The sequence below is a fragment of the Lepidochelys kempii genome, chromosome 13 (genome assembly GCF_965140285.1).
Source record: "Lepidochelys kempii isolate rLepKem1 chromosome 13, rLepKem1.hap1, whole genome shotgun sequence".
NCBI lineage: Eukaryota > Metazoa > Chordata > Testudines > Cheloniidae > Lepidochelys > Lepidochelys kempii.
Window position 1 is genome coordinate 12,098,506 of NC_136392.1, and position 16,440 is coordinate 12,114,945.

The 16,440-nt window shown below is 40.9% G+C and overlaps 1 long non-coding RNA gene across 1 annotated transcript; it reads right to left on the reverse strand.

Moving 5' to 3' along the window:
- Positions 1-14,791: 14,791 nt before the first annotated feature.
- LOC140897001 (uncharacterized) lies at positions 14,792-15,709 on the reverse strand. Its single transcript, XR_012154662.2, has 2 exons — positions 15,148-15,709; positions 14,792-14,939 (listed from the first exon to the last, which is right to left on the reverse strand). It is a non-coding gene; the product is annotated as an uncharacterized LOC140897001 (long non-coding RNA).
- Between the last annotated feature and the right edge of the window lie 731 nt (positions 15,710-16,440).

Consider the following 16,440-nt stretch of genomic DNA (forward strand, 5'->3'; position numbering starts at 1 on the left):
AGAGATTCCTTCCTCCACCCATATATCCTGTTCCCTCTCATCAAGCACTTCCTGGCTGTAGAGGTCTCTAAATTCCTAGGTATAATCATGCTATAGCACCTCCTGTTGGGAAGCAATTTAGCATAACAGGATCCACTAGTGCAGGGCTACAGTGTTCAAATTGCAAACAGTTCAAGGGTGTGCTTACCTCACAACACAACAACACAAACGAAAGCTAAACTTCCTTATCTGAATTTTTAAAAATTATTAAAAGCGTTCCTGTAATATTTTGTAAAATGTGTCGTTTTTAAACACAAAACCCTAAAGGACATGACAGTAGAGCTAAGATAATAAAGGGTGGGGAATTTCCATTCTGTGGAAAATTCTGGTCTTTAAATGCTTGATTTAATCTTAAATCTGGACAAAAAGTCAAAATCTCAAAACTTTTCACAGAACGAAACTGTCAGAAAAAAAAATCATTCAGCAGTGTTGAAACGCCATGTCATTAATCTGACATTAATCGATGTGGCCGCTCGATCCACTACAGTGCACCATGGGAGTTGTAGTTCTGTGTCCCTCACAGCCCCATTTTCCCATAAGGGCCCTGCTCCCCTGCCAGACTACATCTCCCCTGATGTACCATAGCCTCTCGCTGTGGCTGAGCCTACGCAGTGCTTCATGCAATGTTTTGTTTCAGTTTTCCCAATGGAAAATTCCACTGAAATAGAACTTTCCCTCTGAAAATTTCATTTAAATAAAATAAATTGTTCAAACTTTTTCAATTAGCCCTCGATGATAGGGCCCCTTTAATTATAATCAGGACATTGTAGTTGTAGCCTATAGAAATAGGGTATTATCTCTTTAAATAGGTTGTGCGCCCTCTAGTGTCAATATGTTGTAAAATCTCCTATAACCCAATCATAGCTCCAGTATGTTTGTAGCTAGGCCTGGCATCTTTGTGTCTCTTTAGAAAACATGATTTGGGACCTAGCTGTGCGTGTGTGGTATCTTATTGTTTCTGTTGTGCAAAGGAAACAATAGTAGCCCTTGAACCTCTGATGCTTACAATACGACAGGACTCAGGAAATAAAGACCAGTTTCTTCCAACCACTCCCATGCATCTCATCAGAAATACAGTTGCACTTACATTTCAGCTTGCAGGCAGAGAGGGACTGAGGCTGCAACTGTGATGCCCAGAGAACTACCACTGATGAGCATGGGAATTCTGTGCACAGGCATCTGATGCTTTGGGCAGTAAGTTTTGGTTGCTGTATTTATCTGACACATGTGCTTTCTGGTACCTAGATTGTGAGGTACATGTAAATGTAAAGACTGTGAAGGGCACTGAGTGAATGTAGTTGATAGACATCCATACATCTCAAGAACCAATTCAACACAACATGGCAGGGGCAGATGCACTTGTACATTCTTATAGTATTCTGTACGTGGGCATCCTTGCCTTCTAGATGTAATTTTCTATGCTAAAATACAATTTGTGTCATGTGTATTAAAATCTGATACTGCTGGGCTGGAAGCAAACATAGCCGGAAGCACAATGAAGTTCCATTTTAAGCTAATTGAGTACAAAAAGATGCATCAAGGTAAAAAAAATCCTACCTCTGATTTACAGAGAAAACCTAATAAAAGGGAGAGGGCAGCGTTTACCATGCTAAACCATCAGACTTCTTTAGAGAAGCTAGTGTTTGCGTTGCTGCAGTAAGACTGACTTCGCTAACAATGCAGCCTGCTTTTTCCTCACCACCCCTCTCAAATGTTGCTTGTTAAGACAAAAGAGCTAATGCCATTGTCAAATGAACTCCCCTGTTTATCTCCACAACAGAGTCATAGCTTGTGGCACTTTTATGAGCTTTGCAGCACTGCCCTGCCAATGACCTGAACCCTGATCAGCCAAGGTCACCTCCATCCAGGGCAAACAATGTAATTTACATGCTAGCTTAGTCAAGGGCCTCTCCCGCACAGAGGATGCTCGTCACACCACATTTTGCTGAATAATGCAAGATAGTTTTGTGAAATGCACTTGTTTGCTAGGCCTTCCGCTGAAAGGCAGCAAACTCAGTTCACATAGCAACTGTTCCTGAGCTGCAGTGTGAGAACTGAGAGGCCAGGGTCTTGCTCATTAGGTCACCCCGCTCTGTTAAATAATCCAAGACACAAAGAGAATTAGAGATCTGATAAATATACAAAGGGCTGGTTTTTAAAGGCTGGGCTCTGCATTCTTTGCAGTGGGAGAGCTTGGTGTGCAAGGAACGCAGGTCTGAGATCCTCAGCAAAGAAATAAAATTTGATTGATACAGTTTTAAATCCAGAGGCTAAACGAGCTGACTTGAAAATGTCAATACCTCTTTAAACGTGGGTGGTGTATAAATCGCAAAGCACAAATGTGAAGCGGTAGAAAGATTTAAAGAGCGCTGGGGTGAAATGAGTCTACAGTTGGAAACATGTTTGCATAAGGGACTGAGAGACACCCAGGAAGGATTTATTGACACACCAAGATGGCAACAGCCCTTAAACCCTGACTCTAGTGTGTGATTTTCTGAGCCCATCTATTTTTAAAAATAATTTAAAAATTGGTTTGACATTCTGTGCGCGGAGCTGTTGAGAAACTCATTATGTAACATTCTCTCAGTGAAACGCTCGACACTTAGCTGTTCTGAATCTCAGTGCAACTCTTTGTCCCACTTCCTGGATTTTTTCCCCTTCCTCCCATACGGAAAATAGAATACAAACCTAAATTCTGCAGCTGTAAATACTATAGCAAATAATCGTTTATGCGCTCTCGTTCCTTATTCCTCTCTAAAATGTATTTGAAACACGATTACTGTGTTTAATGATTCAATTTGTGAAGACTTTGCCACTGGGCCAATGAAAGCAGCTCAAGTATGATAAAGCAAAGGTACCAATAAACCTTGTTTTTATTGATTTGTAGGAAGCTCAGTTGTCTGGGTGAAAGAGAAAGGTAGCTGACATCACTATAGTCCCATTGGAATGTAGTGATAAGCGTCAGCCTGTTTTTCTTACAGGCAATTTCTCTGGTTATGTGATGTCTGGCTGCAAATTTAAAATAAATGACATTCCACAATCTGGTGGGGATGTGAGGTAAAGTCTGCACGATTTGCTTCGGCATTTAAAATAAATTTGTGTCTCAAAATTTCTGCAAGCGTCTAGACAACATGTATTACTTGTCTCACTACAATATTAAAATTGTATACCGTACATGCGGTATAGCTACTTTGGTAGTAACCACACAGATTTGATTTAAGATTTTTAGATTGATCTCTATAGCACATTGTATTATTATTACACCTGGGGGAGCTGGCTTGAATCTAATTCTGGGAGTCAGGTACACAGTGCTGTTCTGTACAGGTCGAGTTGACATCGAATTTTCTTTAAATGTTCATTTGCAGCTGCTACATTTTACTGTCCCCCAGCCCAAATGTGCTAAATGCATCCCCATGCATGAGCGGGGGAAACTGCCGGAGACGCAGTGCAAACAAAACACTGTGCTGCAACAACAACAACAAACCCAGCTCTAGTTGTAGTCTGTGGGCTTCTTAACTTTGCAAAACCTATTTTATCATCACAGGGGTGGGTTGTTTTTAAGGCAGGCAGTGTCTCTAATGGTTAGAGAAAAGGGCTGATAGTATGGAATCTTGGGTGCAGTTCCTGGCTCTTCCCCAACCTTTCTGTATGACCTTACGCAAATCACTTGTTGATATCTTATATTCACATTGCACTTTTCATCCATGAACTGTAATGTAGCATTCACTCCATGGTTGCAGTAGGCCCAAGGGAGAAAGGTATTATCATTATCAGATGAGGTGATAGAGGAAAGGGAGACTAAGGCCTTGACTTTCAGACTGTTTCTGTGATTGCATAGAATCATAGAAATGTAGGGCTGGAAGAGACTTCAGGATTTCATCTAGTCTAGCCCCCAGTACTGAGGCAAGACCAACTAAACCTACAGCAACCCTGATGGGTGTTTGTCTAACCCAGTGGTGCCCAAATGTTTCCTCTTGTGCCCCCCACCCCTTACCAGTAATGGGCTTTGGGCGGAAGGGGCGGGGCTGGAGGGGTCAGTCTTCCACACTGCCCGGCCCAGCAATTTAAAGGGCCGGGGGTTCCGGCTGCTCCCACGGTAGCGGCAGCGGCCGGGAGCCCTGGGCCCTTTTAAATCACCAGGCCATTTTAAATCGCCGGGCCCCGGGGCAGCTGTCCCTTCCCACCCCCCCCACCCCCATCCTATCAGCGGCCCGGGGGGGCGGGCAAAAGGGGCAGCGACGTTAAAGCTTTAGTTAATGTCGTGCTTTAACGTAGGCTGTATATGGGCTGGTACTGGCGGCCACTTCTTTCTGGTACGCCGTACCGGTCTACTTTCACCTCTCGGTAGAGCAAGAACGGCAGTCAGTGGACAAATCCTGGTCCCACTGAGTCAATAATAAATTCAATGGGACTGGGATTTGGCCCCAGCTCTTCTGACTCCTAGACTTGTGCTAAAACTATAAACCTATTGCTCGTCTGACTAACCTCTCTGGGCCAATCAATGTCCGTGCCCTTTGACACAAGTGTAAATCCAGAATAACTCATACTGAACCAGATTCTTTCTCACTTACACACTGGTAGCTTTACACCCATATAACTCCATTGACGACACTGGGGTAACTTTGGGCAGAATCAGGCCCAATGGAGATACTTCACAATTTATACTGGGTGATACCTTGTCCATGATGTGGCCAGTGGCCATATTTCCATAAGAGTTCCCAGTTTGCCTCTAGGTTATGTTTAAACCTTTGATTAAGTACCATAAAGCTGCCAGGTGAATGTTTTTGCTTCCTATCAGAAAACCATTGGGAAGGTTTTATTGTAGTCACCAGATCACCAATCTGTTATATTTTAACAAGGTCATTTGATCACTGGTTGGCTTATTGGATAGCTAAGCTTTGACTATTCCTATCGACAGGCGTCTTAAAATTAGTGTCCCTTTACAGAAAATTCATAAATCTATTCATTTAATAATAATTCTTTTGCATATGTAGCATATGTATCCACAAATCTCAAGGTGAATTATGTGGGTAGATAGATATTATTATTCTCTATAATACAATTGGGACAACTTAGGAATAAAATATCCCTTGGGTGGAATGGGAAATTGGCATGTGCAAACTGAGTGCATAGATATTTCTGCCTTTGAAAATCTGGCCCCTCATTGTTTGGACATTTTTTTTAAATTGATCAACCAAATCTTTAACACTAGGCCTATGATGTGAATTCTCAGGTGTTTGTGAGAGTCTATTACAGCTCATAAAAATGAAATAATCATAAAAGAAGTTTATCTTGGTCAGGGCCGGCTCTAGGTTTTTTGCCGCCCCATGCTCCGAGAGCGCAATTGCCCAAGCACGTGCTTGCTTTGCTGGTGCCTAGAGCTGGGCCTGATCTTGGTGTGATTTTTTTTTTTTTAGCAATTCCATGATCGTTTCTTTGTCATATAAAACTCAGCTCTTGCTAGTCAGTAAAGAATTATTTTTGACTGTAAAGTACACCACAGCTGAATCAGAGCAGAAAAATTAAATCAGACCATGAATATTAAATGTCAAAACTGTATCTGTCCCTCCTCTGTTTGTGTTTGTTTCTCCCTTACAGATGACAAGCATTTTGTGGCCACAAAAGGGTCTTTTTCTCCAGCAAACAAAAGTGGCTTGTGATACTGAAATCACGAATCTGATAGACCAATTAAGTGGTATTTAGCGTAATAGAAAGATGCAGGATAATTCCTTAGGTAACATGCAGGTCTCCTCACTGAGCAAGAAAGTAGCAGAGAATCTTGCTAACCTTTAATGAGTCACAAGGTTTATTTCTTTCACTCCTTTAATGCTTTCTCTTGTGGAGATCAAACCTTACTGTTCATTTCCTGCTCCTTAAGAACTCCTCCTGTTCCTGACTAGCTCTTTCTCTTTTAAGTTTCCAGTATTGCCAACTCCAAGTGTTAAAAAATCAGCAGTCAGGCCCCGCCCCACATCATTAGATTGCCTTACAAACAATATATTTGGGGACCCTTTATTTGCTTTCTGGCTTTTGAACTTTTAGGGGACAGTCACTTCGCTTACATTTTCAAGCTGCAACCAGGGGAACTACAAACATACTTGTTTAAAAAAAATGAAAACTTAGATTCCCTTGCAATCCCTGGAATCCAGCACCTGGGGCTTTAAGAAAAATGCCAAATATAATGAGACCCATGGTATAATCACAACACTGGGGTTTTTATAGGTGAAGACACTTGTGTTATTAAGGTACCCACAAACCCATGAGTAAAAGGCACCTGAGAATAAAAGCCAACAGATCTAAAAGGGCTAATATGCAGAAACGATGACAGACTAGGGAAATATCTTGCTTGATGGAGTTTGAGCTAGTTCCCATTCCTACAAATTATATTGTAATATACCACAGTGAACTAACTATAACACACCAGCCTAACACACATGAACGAGTTCACCCGTAAGTTATTGGGCTCAATTGTATTGTCCTACTTAGTAAGGGAGAACAATTCCTTCCACTGCAGGAATTCCTAGGTGAAATTCAATGGTCTGTATGATTTAGGAGGTCAGACTAGCCAATTATAGTGAAGCGAGCCTTAAAATCTATTAACCTAGGCCAAGTCCATTTGTTCTGATCTAGGTTCTGATGCTGCCTACATTCCTTGCATACCCAAAACTCTGGTTCTATATATATGTAGTCTTAATAGACTTCAGAGAGAGTTCTGAATATATGGGAATGCAAGATCAGGTCCCTCCTCGTGTGAAAATCATTTTCAAAGTCCTCAGATGTTGCCAGAATCAGTGGTGAGGTTTTCCAATGGTCACATTTTGCTGCAGTTTAAAGCTAGTGCACATACAGACCCAATATTTCTTGTAGACAGTTGGGGGAGGGGGTAAAATTGCCTTTAATACAACTATGGCCAGTGGTGGAATTATGCCAGGCTCACTGAGAAACCTCTTGTGACGGGAGGGTTTGAGTAAATTAAATTGTCAACTTCCTTATTTCTGCCAGGGGAGTTTCAGTCCTGTTGGTTGCTCACTTCTTTTGCATTGTGTATTCCTTTGTTTTTCATTTATATTTTGCATATTTGAACAGAGGCAAAATATGTTTTAAAGGTGATACTGGTATAATTATAAGGGCTGATATACGCTGTGTAAACATCAAGAGAAATACTCACATGAATAATACAAGGCAAGCTTAGAATGCAGGAGTTTCCCACGCTACAATGAGGTACTTATTAAAGAACCCACAGGTGTGCGCTGTGTGAAGAAAGGGGAAGAAAATGAAGGTGGGAAGGGGTGTGAGAATAGCTTTGCATCCAGGACAGATTCATCTAGACAACTGAGAGCCTGATCAGAAAAGAAGGCAAATGAATGCTGCAGATTGGACAGCAATGCCAAGATTCTGTCCCCACATGGCTGAATTATTTTGTATGCAAAACATTTGTTGCTATTTTCCATTTTGCTATTGGTAATTAATCAGTGATTAGGTGGGGCAAACACATTTCTGCCTCCAGGAAATTGGTTGGTGAACTGCTCATTGTGGTGGGTCACCCTAAGTCTTGAGGTATTTTTTCCTGCTCCCTGATTGGATGACTGAACTGGTTTAATCAGAAACAATGAGGAGTCCGGTGGCACCTTAGAGACTAACAGATTTATTTGGGCATAAGCTTTCATGGGTAAAAAAATACTTCTTTAGATGCATCTGAATAAGTGTTTTTTTAACCACAAAAGCTTATGCCCAAATAAATCTGTTCGTTTCTAAGGTGCCACCACACTCCTGGTTGTTTTTGTGGATACCGATTAACACAGCTACCCCTCTGGTTTAATCAGGAGAATAATGAATGATGAATCACAACTAAGAAGTGGGGAGTTAGAAAATATTCTTCTTTGCACATGACGAATGTCCTTGTTCTCCTGTGAATATGGATTCTGATGTTGGATGACATTCCCTGTTGTGCAGAGGTCTAACACAAGATCTATGGACTACTTAAGCCTCTGTCACTCCCAGAAGGCACGAGAATTACCCTAGTGGGTTAACTTATCTGGTGCATGGGCATTGTGGTAGACCTCTTTAGAGGGGTGACTTTCACTCATAAAGGCCAGCCTCTCTGCAAGTACTCCTGTAGACAGAAATCCCGATCTTGTGACTGGTGAATGACAAGGGGCATGGACATGGTGGAGCTCAGAATCCGCATGGCTGCAAAAAGGTCTGTACTATTCAAATAGCTTAAATAGTGAGCACTGTAGACAGCACAGAGGTGGATTTTTTAAAGCACATTTGTAAAGGTTAGCTCTAGGTTGTTTATCTTCACACCAGTCATTTCTATGGAAGTTTGGTGGACTTTAGAAAGTAGCTCAAACTACCTTTTGGCAGATAGCAAGGTCTTCAGTTATGAAGTGCTCCAAAGCTCGTCCAACCATTTCAGCTCATCTCTTCTCCAAACTGCACTTTATTGTAAACTCATGGTCGACATTTAGTGGGCAAATTAATTACTAAAACAAGGACAGAGAGCTCCACTCAGAGAGCGGGGTTTGGATTTTTTTCCGTCTAACAGTGTGCAACAAAGATAGGGAGGAAATTTGAATAATTTAAAAATCAGACATTGCTATGGGGTGATTGAGGACTTTGCAGTTGGGCAAAACTAGAAGAATAACTTATTCCCTTCCCTTGTTGAAAGACTTACTTTTCTGTTACAAATTAGGAGTTGTATCTGTCTGGAGAGAGAATGTATATAAGACCCCTCTCTGCTTTCAATTTTTTTTTTAAACCAAAATTACCATTTGATATTTTTTTACCAAAACTAAGAAGTAAGGAGTGGGCTGGGGTAAAAATATGAAACCGTGCATTAGTGATCCAGGAAGCTTGAGCTATTTTAGCATGGCCTCAAAATCATAATTTGAGCCTGAAATGAATGGACATGTGACACAAATAAATTTCTAGGTCAACATCAAAATCCTGAGAGCCATGTTTCCCCCTGTTGTCTCAGACTCACATGTATGTCCATGCTAGGTCCTGCTCTCTGCTTCAGTGGGGCTGCTCACAGATGTAAACACAATGGCTCAAATATTGTGCTGCCGTCCAGCTGTTCTGAGCCATACTACCAATTCAAAGTGGCTTCAGAGTTGGCGCGGCCTGCCGCAGGAAGATCACCCCAGTGCTGGAAGTTCCTCCGGTCGCTCAGAGTATTTCCTTCATCCTCCCTCACTTCTGGAATAAGGAATGCGGCCAGAATAAAACAGGACATCAGTGGGCGTGATCCCCAATTGATGGGTTGGCCCCAGCAGCCATTGCAATTGAGAGAAGCCCCTAGGCTACTCATATATTCTTGGGCACTAAACCAGTGCAGCACAAAGAAGAAATTTACACCACCACCCTGCTGTTCCTATTTCTGAGATTGTTTTATCTTTTTAAAAATTTCACTGGGGATTCTAAAGCATTGGAAGGTAACAGAATGTAGCTCTAATTTTATTTTTGAAAGGTTTGGAAGTAAATATACAGAAAGTTATATTATTCTATTCCATTAGCTGGATGCAGAGGAGCTCTGATAAGAACCACCATTCTGTGCCTAAGTGCTGATGGGAATTTGTACCTCCCATTGACTTCAGCTGCAGCAGCCCAGGTCAATCCCCTCTCAGGATCTGGCTTCCATGCAGAAACACACCTTGTGAGTCAAACAGAATACAGATATCAGGACCTTTGTCAGTTAGGGGGCTACTTTGTTCCATTTGCTGCCACATTTTTTTTTTTTTTTGTCATTCCCAAGTGGTACTGCAGATTCCTGGGATTATGTTGCAGTTTGGCTGGATTCTCCAATCATGCACTTAAGGGCTTCTGGCAGGTTGCAAATATTTTGTTTCCAGTCCCCTATGTCCATTCGAGATTATCAGACTAAAGCAAAGCTGAATAATTCATTATCCCTTGATGGTTACTATACGTAATTAGTAGATGAAAGATACAGCCTAAATTCTAGTGACATGCTTTTCAGGTTCATGGAACATCTGCCTTGAACACAAATCACAGGTGTCGCTTGACCTTTGTAGAATATCAGAAATCGCAATGCAACTTTGCTCTGTACCTTGTAAACAATATATTTAGAAAGCTGCAATTAAGATGAATGTGTCTAGTTAAGCCATCAGTCTTCCTATAGGACTAATTGGCCCGGTGCCCAAGGAATGAAGCTGTTCCAACATGTAATCAACTAACTCTCAAGGGCCTCAACTGCTGCCTAATATAGCCATACCTGCTACAATGGTTTTCACTCTCAGCCAACCAGAACAATCTCCCTTTGGAATACGCAAGTCTGGGAGTACAAATGTATCTGTAGCCTTTCCAAGAAGGAGAACTAGAAACAAATAGAGATTCTTATACCAATTGTTTGTGCTTTAATTATTGCAAAGAATAAGTAATCAGTTCCCACAAGCACTTGGATTGGGTTGTAAAGCATGCAAACTCTCTGCTTTCAGGCTGCAGCCAGCAAGCTCTAGGTATGTTACAAGGAGTTCAAGGCATTGTTCTCTGATCTGTGAAGGGATTTAATTCTAGATTTCATTAAAACATATCTCAGTGATACTGCCCTGGGCTCTTGCTTCACATATCTCTATTTCAGTGTAGATGAAGGCTTCGCATTCTGATCTGAAAGCTTCTGAATTACGTAACCGTTTACTAGCCTCTAGATGATTATATTACTGTTTGTGTTGCCTCCAATTCCATATATCCTCACAGAGGAACATCTACATATCTTCCTATGGAATTAGAATATACAGCTTCATCGTCTTCTGCCACCCATGAACAGGCACTGGATGCAAAGAGCAACCAATGTTTGTGGGATCCTCTCAAGAACCAAAGCAAAAGGCAAACCAATGTTTGTTTTTCAAAACTCCTTTTGACGTTACCGCTCCTTCATCTCCTACTGCTTTTTCTTCTGCTACTGTGCTGCTATCACATGATACTGAGCCAATCCAGGGACACTTAAATTCTGTAGCTGTGGGAGGCAAACCAAGGCTCCTGACGAAAGGAAAAGAGCTACTGTAGCTATCAGTTGCTACAGAAGCCACCAGTAGCTGTTTGGATGACTGAGAGGGTCTGGACAAGATCTTCACTTTCATTAGTCATTTGCCTATTACAAAAAGTAACATTGGAGAACTCAAATACAAGAGTCCTAGTCAAAGTCCAATGTGTTAAAGATGTAATGCCCATCTTTAAATTCCCCTGCAGTTTAAGATTAATGGCAAAATAACCAAGCCACAGGAACAGCGATTTGCATTGTTTATGGAAGTTGTAGGATGCTGAAGCCTCTTAGCCAGGTCTAAGGAATATCAGGAGATACCTTTGTAATTGTGTGGAAAGAAGCTATCTTTACTGTTCAAAAGAGACCAAGTAGTTTCTTCAGTTGCCTCATCCCAAGATTACACCTGTTAACTCCCCAAACCCCAGGTTCTTTTGCTGATAGGACTCAAAAGGTGAGATATGAATGTCCTACTGTGGTGTTGGGGTTTTGTTTTGTTTTACCCACATTCACTTATTGAAGTGGGGAAGGAAGATTGGTCTCTTTCTCTACCTCTCTTCCTTCTTCCTTTCCCCCTGTTCTCAGTATTTTATTAAATAAAATCACCACCAGTGTTCTGTATGCTATTGGATTATTATTTGTGATAAGGTGGGGTTTACAGACCTCAGCTGAGACCAGCACCCTATTGTATTCAAGTTTGTGTAAACACAATGTGAAGACAGTCCCTGTCTCAAAGAGCTTGCCATCTACAAAGATGAGAGACAAGGGGTGTGGAGAAGAAATATAACATACAAGCAGAATGGACAGTGCTGTGGTTTGCAAACATTATTAGTTTCCCCCAATTTGGGGTGGAGAGTGTGTGGGGACGGGTGTTCAGAGGTGTTGGGCAGGTTTCATATGAAATAATATTTGTTTCATTTTTAAACATTTATTTGAATTGAGATAAAAGAAAATGAGGAAATATAAAAAGCAAAAAAAAAGCTCTATATCACCTACAGTCTCAAAAATCCACTGAGCTCCTGAAGGTTATTTTATAAAGAGAAGAATACATTTAACTTGCCATTTCGGACAAGTTTGCACTGTCGCCTGATGTCTCTGAAGCATTTGTGACACAGGTGCCCTATGTACTTCAGAAGTTGTGCTCCAAATTCAAGCATAGCTATAAAAAACACCCAGTTTTGCTGTGCATGTGTTTGCTCATGAAAATGGTAGTTTGACCAACATTCATGAGCATTCACAAATCTCATCCAGGCAAAATGCGACCACAGCCTCTTGTATAACTTTTTTGTTGCAAAACCATAAATTTGTTCGAGGTTGGATATTTTCCTTGTTTGGAACAATAACTTTTTTTTTTTTGGAGAGACAACAGATTTCTGCCTGTGAAAACTTCCTTTTGAACAAAATTATGCAAAATATGGTGCTGTGCAATTCCGAGTGTAAGTCTTGGTGAACGAGAGGCCGAAACTTGCAATCTGACTATATTCACTAAAGGTAAGTAGATTAACAAGCCAAGTTCAGCGGCTAACCAAATCCATTGAACGATGTTCTATTGAACCAATTCCACCGAATGACGACAGTTTACACTAGCTAATGATTGGCCCCGTTATCCCTCATCAGGGTTTATTGGACACAAAATGTACTGATAACGCCTGGTGCAGGTACAGCATGTTCCTGAGTACTTTTTGGAAGAAAGCCATTACATGTGTGGGGGGTTAGAATGATTTAACAGCTATTCCCCAATAATATATGTATATACAGTATCTTCCTTTTCCATCCTTCTCAACCAGTAAATCTTCACTCTGCATATGAGCTCTTTATTCCTGTTCCCCGATATAAGGTAATTCTTATTTTCCTGCTGATTCCTACTTTTATGTTGCTTTTTTTTTCTTTGCTAGTTAGATGCACGATCCTGTTGTATGTCAAAATCCTGTCATCATTCCAAGAGATGACAGCCGAGTTGATTGTCGTTAGACTCTTCTGACCTCTAACAAATCATTTGCATCTTGACTATAGAGAATGTTCTACTTTTTAAGGAACTTCTTATACTCTTCATCCTGCTCCTAGAACTAAATTTTATGGGCCGGATCTAACGCCCCCCTAAGCCAACGGAAGTCTTCAGTTGGCTTTGAACCAGGCTCTATCAGAGCAAAGTACTGGTCTTGGGGGTTCATTCAACATTTAAAATAATGGCAATAGGGCTATTGTTCTCCTGAGGCACATTTTGGTGCTCATTAGTGTATATAGGGGCAGAGGCACACTTGCATGAGCAAAGCCCTTTCCTTGATCATAGATTCATCAATGTATTTAATATTTCCATACATCAGTTCATACATTATAAAACTAACCCAATTGTTGTATATGAAAGCACCTAAGAAACAAGGGCAAGTTGATTCTTTAGTTAAATGAGATCTGAATTTCACCAAGGTGTATGACCAATATGCAAATAAAAAAGTATTCAACCATTCTTGGCAAGTGGGAGGATATTCAGTCATTTTGCAGAGGGCTTCATTGTCTGATCTCTTAGACTCATAGACTTTAAGGCCGGAAGGGACCATCATGGTTATATAGACTGACCTTTTGCATGTTGCAGGCCACAGAACCTCACCCACCAATCCTGTAATAGACCCCTAACCTCTGGTTGAGTTACTGAAGTCCTCAAATCATGATTTAAAGACTTCAAGTAACAGAGAATCCACCATTTAAAGTAGTTTAAATCTGCAAGTGACCCATTCCCCATGCTGCAGAGGAAGGTGAAACCCACCTCCAGGGTCTCTGCCAATATGACCTGGAGGAAAATTCCTTCCCAATTCCAAATATGTGTCTATCTAGCCAAACATGGAAAAGAAAAGTGTTCACATGTGCACTGAAATGGAGTGTAAAATGAATCATAAATTTTAAAACTATGCATTGGTCTGAAAAAAAAATAGTAGATTAGGACATCAGGCACAAGTGAAAAGGGATAACTGCATTAGCTTTATGATGATGGTCTATAAAATAGTGCATCTGGACTGCAGTCCTACTAATAAAGTGTGCAAATGAAATTAACACGTCTGTACATAAAGTTTCCTTTAAAAAAAAAAGGAACTCAGGATTTCAACAAAATATGAAGGGAGATATGGGCCAATGGGATTGGAAAAACAGGTTTCCTTGAATACAAGGTGTTTGGAGACCTACAGAGTAGGATGCATATTTGGCTCCCAATACCATCCCCTTGTTCCTAGCCACTGTATTTGCCTTAGTATTCTCAACGGCATTCTCAGAAATAGCGTATTGCAAAGCAGTTCCTCATGCACTGAAGATCCGCACCAGAAATACTATTTGTATGTGGTCATAAGACAGTACTTCCAGAAATGGCCTCATGGTGGGGGTATTCAGTGTACTTGCAGATATAATGGTACTGGCATGGTCAGCCTTAAAACTCCTGATGCCCCAAGTGAAGCCAGACTGTAAGAGCGCCATATAAGGTTAGAGATGGGAGAGTTTCAATATATCTGTGCCCCTTGCTGCCCCATGCAACCATGTGTTTCAAGCGCCCCTAAGGCCAGTCTGGGTATTTTGATCTCAGCTTGTCTCTGGATCATTAAGACCTGTATGGATTGTATGCCTCTAACAGCTGCTCTACGTGATGAGTATTGTGAAGCCTGATATTGATGGCACCGTGCAGTCGATGATCGTTGCTGGATGACTGCTGTCTGAGTGCAGCACAAGTGTGGAGTCCTCCAGTACATGCACACACACAAAAGAGATTGGATCAAAATTTAATCAACAGCTTTATTCTGTTCTTCAACTTGTGCTCATTGTTTTGTATCTGTGAGCGTTCTGAAGCCTGGAGTGATTGAGGGGGCTTGCTGTCATCGCAGCTCAGTCTGCTCTTCACGCTGAGCACTTTCTGTTTCTCTGCCTGGAAAATTTCAAATAAAATGTCAGTCTGTGCATCTCATTAATCTGCTAACAGCTAAGTAAAAAATCTGACTGCTTTCAAAATATAACACAGATTTGAAGTTCAAGGATGCAGTTCATCTCTCAATCTATTTTTCTATCTATCTCCAGGCTTGCTATACTGGTATCTGAGCACAAATGAATCGAATGGAGAAAGGAAATGAAGTTACCTTAGTCAACTCCAAAGCAGAAGTCTAAGTATTTGAAGTGAGATAGTGATTAAGTTCAGCTCAAGTCATCCATTCAGATTGACACTGTTGAAAAAAATAGGTTTAAAATGTCAAAGTATGAGTTTCTGGGCTTGGACATCTCAGTCCATTTCCTGTCGGGCATCTCTCCACACATCACAGAAACCATACCACATTTGACACGGATTGGCACCTTTGCTGGCAACTGCAACAGTCTTTGGACTGAGTGAGACCACAGAGACTGACCTATCCTCTTCTCCCTAGATGTGGTGCCCCCAGATCAGGGTTAAAAGCACATGGGTATGGACAAGTAAGAAAGCTTCTGCAACCATGGCTCAGGCTGTATTGTACCTGTTCTGTGAAGGGTATCAGTCTCTAGGTATTGCAACCCAGCAACTTTTGCAAGTGTTAAAATGCACTCAGCATGAAATTTAGCCCTGGGTAGAGGACGACAGGTTATGTACCATTTAAGTGCCACTTAGGATCTCAAAATACATATACAGATATATATATATATTTCTTCACAGTGATGTGTGTGTATAGATGTGTGTTTGTACTTGTGTGTGTGCTGAGTATTATTTATATTTAATTCTTCATCCTTTGCTATTTCTTTTCTTTCTGCTTTTTATTTTAAATGGCATATTTTCATATGCTTTTGGATCCACCTTTGTGTGTACAAAATGTTTACTCAATCTGCATGCACTGTTACTGCCACGGGAGATGCAAATTGGCTAGCACGTACAAATAGCTAAGTAGACATATTTGCATACAATTATCTGATTCTTGCCCAGTCATGGTAATTGCATATGCAAATTAGGTACACAGTTGTGCATGTAAATTTTTGAAAATCTGGCCTCAATAGTTTATTAGGCAAGCTCCACGTTTCCTCTGATAAAATATTGAAGATTAGTTGAACTCCTGTGCCTTTTCAGTATTATGTTTCCTCAGTAAATGTTCTCCACATTTTTATTCCCTCTAGTATTCAAGAAAGGGTTAGTCTGCAAATTTATATATCCATTATTTCAGGGTGTTTTTGATCTTTTCCAAATGCCTCCATTAATCCACTTTAGTTTTAAGTAGGAAAAAATACCTCTGCTTTAATTTTCAGAGGATATTCCACTCCATGTGATTCTGTGTTTTCAGTTGAAACTGCAGTTTCTCAGTGAATTAATTCTAATGGAGCTGAAAAGATTCTTCTACTAACAGATTTCATCAGATGCTAATTTTGATCTGTGAAAGCCAGTCCCCAGTTTGTGTTCTGTCTCTGCTTCCATG